Source organism: Triticum aestivum, chromosome 2A (assembly GCF_018294505.1).
Source record: "Triticum aestivum cultivar Chinese Spring chromosome 2A, IWGSC CS RefSeq v2.1, whole genome shotgun sequence".
Lineage (NCBI taxonomy): Eukaryota > Viridiplantae > Streptophyta > Magnoliopsida > Poales > Poaceae > Triticum > Triticum aestivum.
Window position 1 is genome coordinate 198,651,993 of NC_057797.1, and position 17,020 is coordinate 198,669,012.

Here is a 17,020-nt window from a genome sequence, read left to right on the forward strand (position 1 = left end):
TTTGCATCATGCTTTTATATTGATATTTATCGCATTATGGACTGTTATTTCACTTTATGTCACAATACTTATGGCTATTTTCTCTTATTTTACAAGGTTTACATAAAGAGGGAGAATGCCGGCAGCTGGAATTCTGGTCTGGAAAAGGAGCAAATATTAGAGACCTATTCTGCGCAACTCCAAAAGTCCTGAAACTCCACGGAACGTCTTAAAAGAAATAAAGAAAAATCCACGCCAAAGATGAAGGTCAGGGGGCCCACACCCTTCTCACGAGGGTGGGGGCGCGCCCCCCCTAGGGCGCGCCCCCCTACCTCGTGGGCCCCCTGGTGGCTCTCCGACGCCCATCTTCTCCTATATGAGGTCTTTCGATGAGAAAAAAATAGAGAGGAACTTTTCGGGATGATACTCCGCCGCCACGAGGCGGAACCTTGGCGGATCCAATCTAGAGCTCCAGCAGAGCTGTTCTGCCGGGGAAACTTCCCTCCCGGAGGGGGAAATCATCACCATCGTCATCACCAACGCTCCTCTCATCGGGAGAGGGCAATCTCCATCAACATCTTCACCAGCACCATCTCATCTCCAAACCCTAGTTCATCTCTTGTATCCAATTCTTGTCTCAAAGTCCGGGATTGGTGCTAGTAGGTTGCTAGTAGTGTTGATTACTCCTTGTAGTTGATGCTAGTTGGTTTATTTGGTGGAAGATCATATGTTCAGATCCTATATGCATACTATTACCCCTCTGATTATGAACATGAATATGCTTTGTGAGTAATTACGTTCGTTCCTGAGGACAAGGGAGAAGTCTTGCTATGAGTAATCATGTGAATTTGGTAATCGTTTGATATTTTGATAAGATGTATGTTGTCTAGCCTCTAGTGGTGTTATGTGAACGTCGACTACATAACACTTCACCATTATTTGGGCCTAGAGGAAGGCATTGGGAAGTAATAAGTAGATGATGGGTTGCTAGAGTGACAGAAGCTTAAACCCTAGTTTATGCGTTGCTTCGTAAGGGGCTGATTTGGATCCATTTGTTTCATGCTATGGTTAGGTTTACCTTAATACTTTCGTTGTAGTTGTGGATGCTTGCAATAGAGGTTAATCATAAGTGGGATGCTTGTTCAAGTAAGAACAGCACCCAAGCACCGGTCCACCCACATATCAAATTATCAAAGTATCAAACACGAATCATATGAACATGATGAAAACTAGCTTGACGATATTCCCATGTGTCCTCGGGAGCGCTTTTCCTATGATAAGAGTTTGTTCCGGCTTGTCCTTTGCTACAAAAGGATTGGGCCACCTTGCTGCACTTTATTTACTTTTGTTACTTGTTGCTCGTTACAATCTATCTTATCACAAAACTATCTGTTACCACTTATTTCAGTACTTGCAGAGAATACCTTGCTGAAAACCGCTTATCATTTCCTTCTGCTCCTCGTTGGGTTCGAAACTCTTACTTATCGAAAGGACTATGATAGATCCCCTATACTTGTGGGTCATGAATACTCCAATGTCACCTCAAGTATCTGTGGGTATGATTATACGATATGCATCACACAATCTCAGATGCATCTATTCAACCAACACATAGAACCTCAAAGAGTGCCCCAAAGTTTCTACCGGAGAATCACGACGAAAACGTGTTACAACCCCTATGCATAGGTTCATGGGCAGAACCCGCAAGTTGATCACCAAAACATACATCAAGTGAATCACGTGATATCCCATTGTCGCCACAAATACACACGGCAAGACATACATCAAGTGTTCTCAAATCTTTAAAGACTCAATCCGATAAGATAACTTCAAAGGGGAAACTCAATCGATTACAAGAGAGTAGAGGGGGGAAGAAACATCATAGGATCCAAATATAATAGCAAAGCTCACGATACATCAAGATCGTGCCAAATCAAGAACACAAGAGAGAGAGAGAGATCAAACACATAGCTACTGGTACATACCCTCAGCCCCGAGGGAGAACTACTCCCTCCTCATCATGGAGAGCACCGGGATGATGAAGATGGCCACCATAGAGGGATGCCCCCTCCGGCAGGGTGCCGGAACGGGTCTAGATTGGCTTTCGGTGGATACGGAGGCTTCTGGCGGCGGAACTCCTGATCTATTGTGCTCCCCGATCGTTTTAGGGTATATGGAGATATATAGGCGGACTAAGTACGTCAGGGGAGCCACGAGGGTGGAGGGAGCGCCCAGGGGGGTGGACGCGCCCCCTACCTCGTGGCTTCCTCGAAGCTTCCTTGACGTGGACTCCAAGTCTCCCGGGTTGCTTTCCTTCCAAAAATAAGTTCCGTGAAGTTTCAGGTCAATTGGACTCCATTTGATTTTCCTTTTCTGCGATACTCTAAAACAAGGAAAAAACAGAAACTGGCACTGGGCTCTGGGTTAATAGGTTAGTCCCAAAAATAATATAAAAGTGTATAATAAAGCCCATAAACATCCAAAACAGAAGATAATATAGCATGCAGCAATCAAAAATTATAGATACGTTGGAGACGTATCAGCATCCCCAAGCTTAATTCTTGCTCGTCCTCGAGTAGGTAAATGATAAAAACAGAATTTTTTATGCGGAGTGCTACTTGGCATAATTTCAATGTAATTCTTCTTAATTTTGGCATGAATATTCAGATCCAAAAGATTCAAGATAAAAGTTCATATTGACATAAAAATAATAATACTTCAAGCATACTAACTAAGCAATTATGTCCTCCCGAAATAACATGGCCAAAGAAAGTTCATCCCTACAAAATCATATAGTTTAGTCATGCTCCATTTTCGTCACACAAGAATGCTCTCATCATGCACAACCCCGATGACAAGCCAAGCAATTGTTTCATACTTTAGTAATCTCAAAATCATAAACCTTCACGCAATACATGAGCGCGAGCCATGGACATAGCACTATGGGTGGAATAGAATATGATGATGGGGGGTATGTGGAGAAGACAAAAAAGGAGAAAGTCTCACATCAACGAGGCTAATCAATGAGCTATGGGGATGCCCATCGATTGATGTTAATGCGAGGAGTAGGGATTGCCATGCAACGGATGCACTAGAGCTATTAAGCACTGTAAAACTGAGCATAATCCCTGCTCTCTCATGAATTAGGCATTTCTGGTCATTTGATTTCGTTTGTTAAATGTTTCTGACCATCCGATCTGAAGTTAGAGCCATGTTAGCCGCGAACTGGGCCTAACGTCGCAAGTGCATCTACTCCCATAACAATTTTGGAGCCCAGGGGTTAATCGGGCCAGTTTTCCTACTCGGCCCAAGACAGCGAAGCCCGCTTCAGCCTTGAAGAATATAAAACACTGCGAACCAGCCCCTCCCTTCGCTGCTCACGATGCCCCCTCCTCTCCCCGCCGCCGCGCACGACGGCGTCTCCTCTCCTCCCTCAACTTCGGGCGTTCTTCTTCCATCCAGCCTAAGTCGAGCCTCGCGAGGGATTCCGGCGTGGGTGGGGATCAATCTGAGGCGATGCTTTCCAGTGATTCGGCACAGGAGGGGATCGACCCAAGGCGACGCGTGCGAGGATGCGATGCTCGACAGGATCCCGCCGGTAGCAGATGTGCGGCGTCTCCTCTTCCCCGTCACCGTTGCTCCTTGTTGCGGCCACTCATGCGCGTCGCCGCCAGGTTTAGTTCAATCTTTTCTGTATGTGAAAGAGCGTCTGATGCGGAGCTGTGCGCCACTAGCCTCAAGGGAGATTTGGTGGAGGCCGAGGCTTGGAACACTGAAGACATGAGATTGTGTCAGCTTGGTGCCACTCGGCCACTGCAGGTTATTGGCATAGATTCAGCCGCTCTCCTATCAGTTTGTCCATAAAAAATGATTGTTGGACTGAAAATATTTATCACTTGCAGTTCTATATAATATGACAATCCTGGTATTCATTGCTCCCAGTTGCTTGAGGCAAATAATTAGATTAGTACATTTGATGGAGTTGTACGATGTGAAAGAACAATGTTTGTTTCTATCAGTTAGAAACTGAAGAATACATCTAAACTTACTGCTGTCAAGAATACAAATTAGTGATAGAGATGATGCTATTTAAGGATTAAGATGTACGGATTGATGAATCCATTAGAATCCAAGAACATTTCAGCGGCTCCATTTTTTTAACTATGTATATGTAGTTGGTCGTACAAACAATTATTTGTATCTTGCAAAGTTCCTTTTTGTTAATGTACTGTGAGATTCTAATATAATATACATTTGTTGTGTCCTTTCCGGCACACAATAGTGTAGTTTAAGAAAGAGGATAAATGTTGCAAAAGAGCTGATAACTTTCTCAATTATGTAGATTATTAGGAGATGTGAAGGAAGTTTGAGTGGGTGAGTTATATCCTATCCATAATACCTGGTGTACAATTACCCTGCAATTGTCCGTCACCGGCGAGTGGCGCACATCAGTCGCCATTAAGGTCCTGTTGCGATGGTTATACACCTCCTCGATTTCCGGCAACTGTTTGCTGCTCAAGGTGACCCTCTACCTTGCAGGCCGATTACCATGGTCAGCTGGATTGACCGGCCCCTGATTCACCTGCATCCCATGTCTCGGCTTGATTGACTGGATACCATCAAGGGCTGGATTCCTTCGGGTCCCTTTCCTCAGCTGAATCTCCTCGAGCGCGTCGTCTCCCTCCCGCATTGGATCCCCTCGGATATTTGAATGTCATTCCGGTCTTAAATTATGTTCCTGGAGAGAAACGCAGGAAACTGAGGTACTGCTACGCTGCCTGATCTTCCGTGTCCCCAGCGGATGTCCTCTCACATGATCTTGTGACGGTTGACGTGCAGGTATTGACTTCAGTTTCTACATTTTAGATAGATCGGTAGGCTAAATTTTCACCATGGAGATGACTAAGCATGCTTTCTCTGTTTTGTGCACTATTCTTCAGTACAAGATATTGCACCTGACAGGCAGAATTGAGAGGACTTGAATGGGGTAAGGACCTCTGCTACATCTGCTAACACAGCAGCAAGGATTCGCTTACTCAATATTATCCATTTCTCCAGCCGTATATAACCGTGCATGTTAGGTTATATTGATGAATATTATTGAAAAATATTCTTCATACATTACAACAATGTGATTTATTTCTGGTTGCATAACATCTATTTGTGGTCTGCACTCTGGAATATGCTTACAACAATCGAGTAGAAGGAATACTTACTGAAGTTGCCAACATTTCCATCAATTGTGGTATTTGATCTCTACTACCACCGGTGTTTTTTAGATGTATTTTTAATTATTTTTATCTTTCTCCCATTTACAATGTGAAGAAGTTGCAGCTTTCTATAGTCCGCAAGTAAATCGTCGATTGATTATATGTTATTCTTTGGTTTTAGAAAAAATAAAGCATAGTGATATAAATACTTCTCAATATACGAGATATAGAAATGTCAATATTAGAATTGATAGTGTGTCATTTTACCTATCTATGCATAAAAAATTAACTTGCATTTTTACTTCAATGTTTATGTGGAACAACTGGATGTATTTGGGACACCTCTTTGGTTACTCCATACTTATCCAGATGACCGCAACAAGTATTTGTTTCACGTTGTCTTTGGTTAGTACATACTTTATCCGAGAACTATAGCAAGTATTTTTTTGGCGGGACTACAGCTAGCCTGTGTTTTAGGACATTGCTTTGGTTACTACTCCTCTGTCCCATAATATAAGAACGTTTTTGACATTATGGGACGGAGGGAATACATGTTTATCCGAAGTACAATAGCAAGTCTTCCTTTTGCCGGACTATAGGAAGTCTTTGTTTCATAGCATCCCGTCACTGCTTTCCTTCACTTTACAACAAGAAAGAAAGGTTCGTATGAGGTCTTTGGCTCTTCCTACATGAAAACTTTTATGTAACTATTTGGTCAGCAGGGGGGCAGCATCCAACAAAAAGATAGTGATGTAGACTAAATGTGGAGTTCGTGCAGCTAATCAGGTAAGTATGTTGCAGTACCCACGACTGTCTCTATATTTTTCCTATTACGATTGCTAATTTGCTAATTCTGTTTCTTAGTTGTGATAGATTGCCATACATGTGTCGTCTCTAGAGCTCCAGAAACCTGTGATGAAACATGTTGGTTGGATGGTCAACTCCGTTGTTATTTCAATCTATTTTATCATTTCCATGTGTTATCTTGTCTTCATGTATTTACAAAAAATTATGTATCTCTTTGTCAAGAAAATTTCAAAATAGACGGGCGCAGCAACGCGCGCCAACCACGATCTAGTAAATGTATGAAAGCTCAACAAAAGAAACTAAGTGGGTGTGCATCCAACTTGCTTGCTCACGAAGACCTAGGGCACTTGAGGAGGCCCATTGTTGGAATATACAAGCCAAGTTCTATAATGAAAAATTCCCACTAGTATATGAAAGTGACAAAACAAGAGACTCTCTATCATGAGGATTATGGTGCTACTTTGAAGCACAAGTGTGGCAAAGGATAGTAGCATTGTCCCTTCTCTCTTTTTCTCTCATTTTTTGGGCCTTTTTATGGCCTTTCTCTCTTTTTTTTGGGCCTTCTCCTTTTTTATGGTCTTTCTCTTTTTTATATATTCTCACTTGGGACAATGCTCTAGAAAATGATGATCATCACACTTGTATTTATTTACAACTCAATGATTACAACTCGATACTAGAACAAAGATGACTCTATATGAATGCTTCCGGCGGTGTACCGGCATATGCAATGAACCAAGAGTGACATGTATGAAAGAATTATGAACAGTGGCTTTGCCACAAATACTATGTCAACTACATGATCATGCTAAGCAATATGACAATGATGAATGTGTCATGATAAACGGAACGGTGGAAAGTTGCATGGCAATATATCTCGGAATGGCTATGGAAATGCCATAATAGGTAGGTATGGTGGCTGTTTTGAGGAAGATATAAGGAGGTTTATGTGTGATAGAGCGTATCATATCACGGGGTTTGGATGCACCGGCGAAGTTTGCACCAACTCTCAATGTGAGAAAGGGCAATGCACGGTACCGAAGAGGCTAGCAATGATGGAAGGGTAAGAGTGCGTATAATCCATGGACTCAACATTAGTCATAAAGAACTCACATACTTATTGCAAAAATCTACAAGTCATCAAAAATCAAGTATTACGCGCATGCTCCTAGGGGGATAGATTGGTAGGAAAAGACCATCGCTCGTTCTCGACCGCCACTCATAAGGAAGACAATCAAATAACACCTCATGTTTCAAATTTGTTACACAACGTTTACCATACGTGCATGATAAGGGACTTGCAAACTTCAACACAAGTATTCCTCAAATCCACAACTACCCAACTAGCACAACTTTGATATCACTATCTCCATATCTCAAAACAATCATCAAGTATCAAAATTCTCTTAGTATTCAATGCACTTATATGAAAGTTTTTATTATATCCCTCTTGGATGCCCATCATATTAGGACTAGTTTCATAACCAAAGCAAACTACCATGCTGTTTCGGACTCTCAAAATAATATAAGTGAAGCATGAGAGTTCATCTATTTCTACAAAATAAAACCACCACCGTGCTCTTAAAAAGATATAAGTGAAGCACTAGAGCAAATGACAAACTACTCTAAAAGATATAAGTGAAGATCTATGAGTAGTCGAATAATTATGCAACTATGTGAAGACTCTCTAACATTTAATAATTTTAAATCTTGGTATTTTATTCAAACAGCAAGCAAAACAAAAGAAAATAAAATGATGCTCCAAGCAAAACACATATCATGTGGCGAATAAAAATATAGCTCCAAGTAAAGTTACCGATGAACGAAGACGAAAGAGGGGATGCCTTCCGGGGCATCCCCAAGCTTAGGCTCTTGCCACTCCTTATTCCATTGTCCATCGAATCTTTACCCAAAACTTGAAAACTTCACAACACAAAACTTAACAGAAAACTCGTGAGCTCCGTTAGTATAAGAAAATAAATCACCACTTAGGTACTGTTGTGAACTCATTCTAAATTCATATTGGTTTAATATATACTGTATTCAAACTTCTCTATTGTTCATACCCTTCGATACTACTCATAGATTCATCAAAATAAGCAAACAACACATAGAAAACAGAATCTGTCAAAAACAGAACAGTCTGTAGTAATCTGTATCAAACATATACTTATGGAACTCATAAAATTCTCAAATAAATTGATGGACCTGAGGAATTTATCTGTAATCATCTGCAAAAATAATTAACTAATTATCACTCTCCAAATAAAAATGGCAGCAATTCTCGTGAGCGCTAAAGTTTCTGTTTTTTACAGCATGATCAACAAGACTTTCCCCAAGTCTTCCCAAAGGTTCTACTTGGCACAAACACTAATTAAAAGCATAAAACCACATATAAACAGAGTCTAGATAAATTATTTATTAGTAAACAGGAGCAAAAAGCATGGAATAAAAATAAAATTGGGTTGCCTCCCAACAAGCGCTATCGTTTAACGCCCCTAGCTAGGCATGATGATCTCAACGATGCTCACATAAAAGATAAGAATAGAAACATGAAGAGAGTATCATGAAGAATATGACTAACACATTTAAGTCTAACCCAATTCCTATGCATAGGGATTTTGTGAGCAAACAACTTATGGGAATAATAATCAACTAGCATAGGAAGGCAAAACAAGCATAACTTTGAAACTTTAAGCACATAGAGAGGAAACTTAATATTATTGCCATTCCTACAAGCATATGTTCCTCCCTCATAATAATTTTCAGTAGCATCATGAATGAATTCAACAATATAACCCACACCTAAAGCATTCTTTTCATGATCTACAAGCATAGAAATTTTATTACTCTCCACATAAGCAAATTTCTTCTCTTGAATAGTAGTGGGAGCAAACTCAACAAAATAATTATCATGTGAGGCATAATCCAAATGAAAACTAAAATCATGATGACAATTTTCATGGATATCATTATTCTTTATAGCATACAAGTCATCACAATAATCATCATAGATAGCAACTTTGTTCTCATAATCAATTGGAACCTCTTCCGGAATAGTGGATTCATCACAAAATAAAGTCATGACCTCTCCAAATCCATTTTCATCAATATAATCATCATAAACAGGAGGCATGCTTTTATCATAATAAATTTTCTCATCAAAACTTGGGGGATAAAAAATATCATCTTCATCGAACATAGCTTCCCCAAGCTTGTGGCTTTGCATATCATTAGCATCATGGATATTCAAGGAATTCATACTAACAACATTGCAATCATGCTCATCATTCAAATATTTAGTGCCAAACATTTTAATGCATTCTTCTTCTAACACTTTGGCACAATTTTCCTTTCCATCATACTCACGAATGATATTAAAAAGATGAAGCGTATGAGGCAAACTTAATTCTATTTTTTGCAATTTTCTTTTATAAACTAAACTAGTTATAAAACAAGAAACTAAAAGACTCGATTGCAAGATCTAAAGATATACCTTCAAACGCTCACCTCACCGGCAACGGCGCCAGAAAAGAGCTTGATGTCTACTACACAACCTTCTTCTTGTAGACGTTGTTGGGCCTCCAAGTGCAGAGGTTTGTAGGACAGTAGCAAATTTCCCTCAAGTGGATGACCTAAGGTTTATCAGTCCGTAGGAGGGGTAGGATGAAGATGGTCTCTCTCAAGCAACCCTGCAACCAAATAACAAAGAGTCTCTTGTGTCCCCAACACACCCAATACAATGGTAAATTGTATAGGTGCACTAGTTCGGCGAAGAGATGATGATACAAGTGGTATATGGATGGTAGATAAAGGTTTTTGTAATCTGAAAATATAAAAACAGAAAGGTAACTAATGATAAAAGTGAGCACAAACGGTATTGCAATGCGTTGAAATAAGGCCTAGGGTTCATACTTTCACTAGTGCAAGTTCCCTCAACAATAATAACATAATTGGATCATATAACTATCCCTCAACATGCAACAAAGAGTCACTCCAAAGTCACTAATAGTGGAGAACAAATGAAGAGATTATGGTAGGGTACGAAACCACCTCAAAGTTATTCTTTCCAATCAATCCGTTGGGCTATTCCTATAAGTGTCACAAACAGCCCTAGAGTTCGTACTAGAATAACACCTTAAGACACAAATCAACCAAAACCCTAATGTCACCTAGATACTCCAATGCCACCTCAAGTATCCGTGGGTATGATTATACGATATGCATCACACAATCTCAGATTCATCTATTCAACCAACACATAGAACCTCAAAGAGTGCCCCAAAGTTTCTACCGAAGAATCACGACGAAAACGTGTGCCAACCCCTATGCATAGGTTCATGGGCGGAACCCGCAAGTTGATCACCAAAACATACATCAAGTTAATCACGTGATATCCCATTATCACCACAGATACGCACGGCAAGACATACATCAAGTGTTCTCAAATCTTTAAAGACTCAATCCGATAAGATAACTTCAAAGGGGAAACTCAATCCATTACAAGAGAGTAGAGGGGGAAGAAACATCATAGGATCCAAATATAATAGCAAAGCTCGCGATACATCAAGATCGTGCCAAATCAAGAACAAGAGAGAGAGAGATCAAACACATAGCTACTGGTACATACCCTCAGCCCCGAGGGAGAACTACTCCCTCCTCGTCATGGAGAGCACCGGGATGATGAAGATGGCCACCGGAGAGGGATGCCCCCTCCGGCAGGGTGCCAGAACGGGTCTAGATTGGCTTTCAGTGGCTACGGAGGCTTCTGGCGATGGAACTCCCGATCTATTGTGCTCCCGGATCGTTTTAGGGTATATGGAGATATATAGGCGGTAGAAGTACGTCAGGGGAGCCACGAGGGGCCCACGAGGGTGGAGGGCGCGCCCAGGGGGGTGGGCATGCCCCCCTACCTCGTGGGTTCCTCGAAGCTTCCTTGACGTGGACTCCAAGTCTCCCGGGTTGCTTTCCTTCCAGAAATAAGTTCCGTGAAGTTTCAGGTCAATTGGACTCCGTTTGATTTTCCTTTTCTACAATACTCTAAAACAAGGAAAAACAGAAACTGGCACTGGGCTCTGGGTTAATAGGTTAGTCCCAAAAATAATATAAAAGTGTATAATAAAGCCCATAAACATCCAAAACAGAAAATAATATAGCATGGAGCAATAAAAAATTATAGATACGTTGGAGACGTATCACGGCGTGTCTTTCCCTTGTGCCTTCCTTTCTTGTCGATTTTATCTGAGTTGTTCTGCTTTATTTTCTTGACTTAGGGCTCCGCTCTCTCTCTCTTGAGAAGTCGGTCGCCGCCTCCGTCATCGGGTCGGGGGAGAGTTCTACCACCACCCGGTGAATCGATCCTGTAGCCGATCTCCGGGAGGCGCGGGAACGAAACGCGCGGGAGGTGTGCGAGGAGAGGGAAGCCGCCCACAGGGAGCAAGCGGAGGTGGACAAGGCGGAGGCCGCCGCGCTAAAGAAGCTGGCAGAGGCTGAGGCCAATGCCGCAACGAAGAAGCAGGCCGAATAAGTTTCATACCGCCAAGCGCCGTTGTTCGTCATCCCCCTAAACTCTGCGCCGCCGCCTTCGGAGTTCACGGTGCCGACTGGGGGAGCCGGCGACGAACAACCGGTCATGGAGAGAGGAGCTGGCAACGTCGTCATGTCGGAGGTAGCCGTGCCTTCGCCGTCTCTAGTTAACAGATCACGGGACAAGCATCCAGCCGCCCCGCCGGCACCACCAGCCGGAAATGAGGTGGTGACGGACCCGACTCCTAAGGTCCGCACACCATGGCGCCGCCGAGGCGTGAAGGCGAATTCGGCGCCACGACCGCTGGAAGCCGGTGTTGCGAGCTCGTCAGCCCCAGATGCCGAAGCAACCAGCGCCGCTCCCGCTGAATGGGTGCGTGGAGGCGGGACGAGCGCTTCGAATCAAGCGATCCTGGACGTCCAGGCCAAACTCTGAGCTGAGGCCACCGCTCTTCAGCAGTGCAATAGGGCGTTCCTAGATTCGCGAGCGGCCATTCGGGTATGTTTCTCACTTCTTTGTCTTTGATTCTTGTACTTCTCTGTGGGGGTGCGCCAGCGCACCCACTGGGTGTAGCCCCTGAGTTTCGGGCCGGTTGCTCAGCAGGCGGCCCGGAACTTTACTTGGCGGGCTCCGAGTGCTAACTTTTCTTCTATCTTCATTGCAGGACTATCATAATCTTCGTGTGGCCACCTTTAACTCCAACGTCCGAGATCTGGACCGACGGACAGCCGACTTGGCGGAAAGCCGGAGTAAGTCACTGTTTTTATCTCTTTGCGGGGGCGCGATAGCGCACCCGCGGACTATAGTCCCCGAGATTCGGGACGACTACTGAGCAGTCGGGCCGGATCTCCCCGGCAACTATACTTCTTCTTTGTTGGTTATTGACATCTTTTTTTTCTTTCTCCACTCTTGCCGAGGCCAATGCCGCCTTGCAGCGGCAGCTGGGTGAAGCCAACACCGCGTTGCGTGCCAAGGAGGCAGAGTGCAACGAGCTGGCCTAGGAGCACGATCGACTGGCCACGCAACTGGCGGAGCAGGCGGAGCTTCTCCAGACGGCCCGGAAGGAGGCGGGGGTGAAGGAGTCCAATCTCCTCATCGAGTTTGAGACCGAACGCTCCACCTGGACCAACAAGGAGGCGCTGCTGAAGTCCGGCTTCAGCAGGATTGAAGACATGGTTGATGGTAAGTTTTCTTCTTTTTCTTTCTTTGGGTTGCCGGCTGCTGATCGAGCCGGCTTCCAGCTTTTGGTTTCTGACTTCTGATCTGGGCTTCTGAGCATCGATCAGGTAGTAGAAGTCGTTGCCTAAAACTTTCCTAACGATGAATGGGCCTTCCCAAGGTGCCGAGAGCTTGTGCTGGCCGGCTGTTCGCTGGATCAGTTGGACCACAAGGTCTCCCTCCGGAAAGATCTTAGCTTGAGATTCCTGTTGTAGTAGCGGCGTAGACTCTGCTAGTAGATGGCATACCGGCTAAGTGCTAACAGCCGGCCCTCCTCCAATAAATCGACGTCGTCTTCTCGCGCTTCTTTTGCTTCTGCCTTGGTGTACATGGTGATGCGAGGTGAGTCGAACTCAATGTCCGTTGGGATGACGGTTTCAGCACCATAGACGAGGAAGAAAAGCGTGAAGCCGGTTGACTTGTTTGGAGTTGTGCGCAGGCTCCAGAGGACGGCTGGCAGCTCATCAATCCAGCATCCGGCCGACCGCTCCAGGGGCTCGAGCAGTCGGGGCTTGACGCTGGAAAGGATGAGGCCATTTGCTCGCTCAACTTGGCCGTTTGACTACGGATGGGCAACGGACGCTAGGTCCAGTCCGATGCCCTGCGTCACGCAGAAACGTGCCAAGGCTCCTTTGACAAAATTTGTGCCATTATCCGTGATGATGCTATGTGGTACTCCGTACCGAGTGGTGATATCTGCAATGAAAGTCACGGCAATCGGACCATTCAACTTCTTGATTGACTCTGCTTCTATCCACTTGGTGAATTTGTCGACGGCGACAAGCAGATGGGTCATGCCGCCGCGTGCTGTCTTGAATGGTCCCACCATATCCAAGCCCCAAACGGCAAAAGGCCATGCCAAGGGAATGGTATTGAATGCAAAAGCCGGCAGATGTTGCTGCGTGCTGAACTTCTGACACCCCTTGCAATGCTTGACTAGATCCTTGGCACCCTCCAAGGTAGTCGGCCAGAAGAAACCGTGGCAGAAAGGGCCACGAGTGATCTGGAAGCCGCGTGGTGGCCGCACTCACATTGGTGGATGTCTTTGAGGATTGCTTGGCCTTTCTCTGGTTCTACGCAGCGCTGGTACACACCAGTGACACTGCACCTCACAAGTTCTTTGTTGACAATGGTGTATGCTGCTGCCCGACGTTGCACTTGTCGGGCTGAGATCTCATCAGTCGGCAGCTCTTTGTTCACCATAAAGTTGAGGATGGGCTGCGCCCATGAAGTTGCTGCTATTTCTTTGACTGCCAGAACTGTGACTTGCACGAGGGTGGTTGGGCTGGGAGGCGGCGGGTGATAACCCACAGGTATAGGGGATCACAATAGTTTTCGATAAGTAAGAGTGTCGAACCCCACGAGGAGCTAAAGGTAGAACAAATATTCCCTCAAGTTCTATCAACCACCGATACAACTCTACGCACGCTTGGCGTTCGCTTTACCTAGAACAAGTATGAAACTAGAAGTACTTTGTAGGTGTTGTTGGATAGGTTTGCAAGATAATAAAGAGTACGTAAATAAAAAGTAGGGGCTGTTTAGATAAAGAAACAATAAAGTAAATATAGCGAGTGTGGAAAAGTGGTGGTAGGAGTTGCGAAATTGCCCCTAAGCAATTGACTACTTTACTAGACCGATAGCAAGTATTATGTGGGAGAGGCCCCTGCTAGCATGTCATCCCTGACTTGGAATTCTATGCACTTATGATTGGAACTATTAGCAAGCATCCGCAACTACTAATGTTCATTAAGGTAAAACCCAACCATAGAATTAAGATATATTGGTCCCCCTTCAATCCCGTATGCATCAATTTCTATGCTAGGTTGAAGCTTCTGTCACTCTTGCCCTCCAATACATAGTCCTATCAACATACAACTAACCCTAGGGTGTGATCCACGCGCGCAATCATATAATGGGCACCAAAGGACAGCAACATAACCACAAGCAAATTAAATCAATCATAGCAATTCATCAACCACCGATAGGACAACGAAAATCTACTCAGACATCATAGGATGGCAACACATCATTGGATAATAATATGAAGCATAAAGCACCATGTTCAAGTAGAGGGTATAGAGGGTTGCAGGAGAGTGGACCGTTATAGATAGAGGGTGGAAGGTGATGGAGATGTTGGTGAAGATGGTGGAGGTGTTGGTGTAGATCGCGGTGATGATGATGGCCCCCGGTGGTACTCCGGTGCCACCGGAAGCGAGGGGGAGAGAGCCCCCCTCCTTCTTCTTCTTCCTTGACCTTCTCCCTAGATGGGAGAAGGGTTTCCCCTCTGGTCCATGGTCTCCATGGCGTGGGAGGGGCGAGAGCCCCTCCGAGATTGGATCTGTCTCTCTGTCTCTCTCTGTTTCTGCGTTCTCAGATTCTTCCCTTTCACCGTTTCTTATATTCTCGGAGATCCATAACTCCGATTGGGCTGAAATTTCAACACGATCTCTATCCGGATATTAGCTTTCTTGCGGCGAAAGAAGGGCACCAACCACCTTACGGGTGGCCCATGAGGGTCAGGGGCGCTCCCCCCTGCCTCATGGCCACCTCGGGCACCGTCTCGCGTGGATTTTTCTTCCCAAAAATCATATATATTCCAAAAAATCTCCGTCAGTTTTTATCCCGTTTGGACTCCGTTTGATATGGATATTCTGCGAAACAAAAAACATGCAACAAACAGGAACTGGCACTGGGCACTGGATCAATATGTTAGTCCCAAAAATAGTATAAAAAGTTGCCGAAAGTATATGCAAGTTGTAGAATATTGGCATGGAACAATCAAAAATTATAGATGCGACGGAGACGTATCAGCGGGTTGGAGTCGGATGCCTCTTGCTGTCTCGATGAAGTCCCCGGGCCGACTGTTGCAGTCCCCGCGCCAACTGCCGAGGTCCGCGAGCCGGCTTCCGCAGCCCTAGAGTCGGATTCGTTGGCCTCGGGAGGAGCCGGCACAAAGATGGACTCAGACTCCGGAGAGGGCTTGATCGACGGCTTGAGGAGGCGCTGAAGGGAGACACCAGCTGGTATTGCTTGCCGGGTGGAGCCGATTCGTGCCAAGGCATCTGCTTGCTCATTGTCGGCTCTTGGCACATGAAGGAACTCGCACCCCTCGAAGTATCCATTGAGTTGCTGGATGAAAAAATGGTAGCTTGCCATATTTGCATCCTTGGCGTCCCAGTTACCAGAAGACTGTTGGACTACCAAGTCAGAGTCGCCGTAGCATAGGATCCGGCGGATGCCGATTTCCTTGGCCAGCCGGAGGCCGTGTATTAGTGCTTCATACTCGGCCACATTGTTGGAGGCGGCAAAATGGATTTGCAACATGTACTTGAGCTTGTCGCCTTTGGGAGAGGTGAGGATGATGTCGGCTCCCAAACCAGTGTGCATCTTTGAAGCATCAAAATGCATCCGCCAATGGGTGGAGTCCGGCACTGGCGGCAGGTACTGGGTCTCGGCCTAGTCGACGAGGAAATCGGCCAGTGCTTGGGACTTGATGGCAGTGCGAAGCTGGTAGTAGATGGTGTAGGGGGGCAACTCGATGGCCCATTTGGCCACTCGGCCAAAAGCATCTCTGTTGCCAATGATCTCAGCGAGTGAAGCGGTGCAGACAACAGTGATTGGGTGCTCCTGAAAGTATGGCTTCAGCTTCTTGGCGGTGAAATGCACGCCGTAGCACATCTTCTCATAGTGGGGGTAGTTCTGCTTGGAGGCGGACAACACTTCACTTAGGTAATACACCGGCTTCTAGACCGGTAATGCCTTGTCATCTTCCTTGCGCTCCACAACTATGACTGTGCGGACCACCCGGCTGGTGGCGGTGATGTAAAGGTACATGGGCTCTTTAGCAGTCGAAGCCGCTAGGACAGGCGGCGTGGTCAACATCTTCTTCAGCTGGAGAAAAGCGTCATCTGCCTGGTCATTCCACTCGAAATGAGTGGTCTTCTTCATGAGCTGGTATAGGGGTAGAGCCTTCTTGCCCAGCCAACTGATGAGCCGGCTGATGGACGCCAAGCAGCTGGTGAATTTCTGGATGTCTCGCAGTCGGGTGAGCTTCTCCATCCTCTCAATGGCTTTGATTTTCACAGGGTTTCACTCAATGCCGTTTTCTGAGACCAGGAAGCCAAGGAGCTGGCCGGCTGGTACTCTGAACACGCACTTTTCTGGGATGAGCTTGATTTAAAATCGGCGCAGATTTTCAAAGGTTTCCTTAAGATCTTCGAGGAGTGTGTTGTGCTTCTCCGTCTTCACCATGATATCGTCTACGTAGACGTGGGAATTT

The 17,020-nt window shown here is 45.1% G+C and overlaps 1 long non-coding RNA gene across 1 annotated transcript; it reads left to right on the top strand.

Moving 5' to 3' along the window:
* The first annotated feature begins 3,369 nt into the window (after positions 1-3,369).
* Positions 3,370-5,135, top strand: LOC123185143 (uncharacterized). The gene is made up of 2 exons (XR_006493204.1): positions 3,370-4,818; positions 4,920-5,135. It is a non-coding gene; the product is annotated as an uncharacterized lncRNA (long non-coding RNA).
* Positions 5,136-17,020: the final 11,885 nt, after the last annotated feature.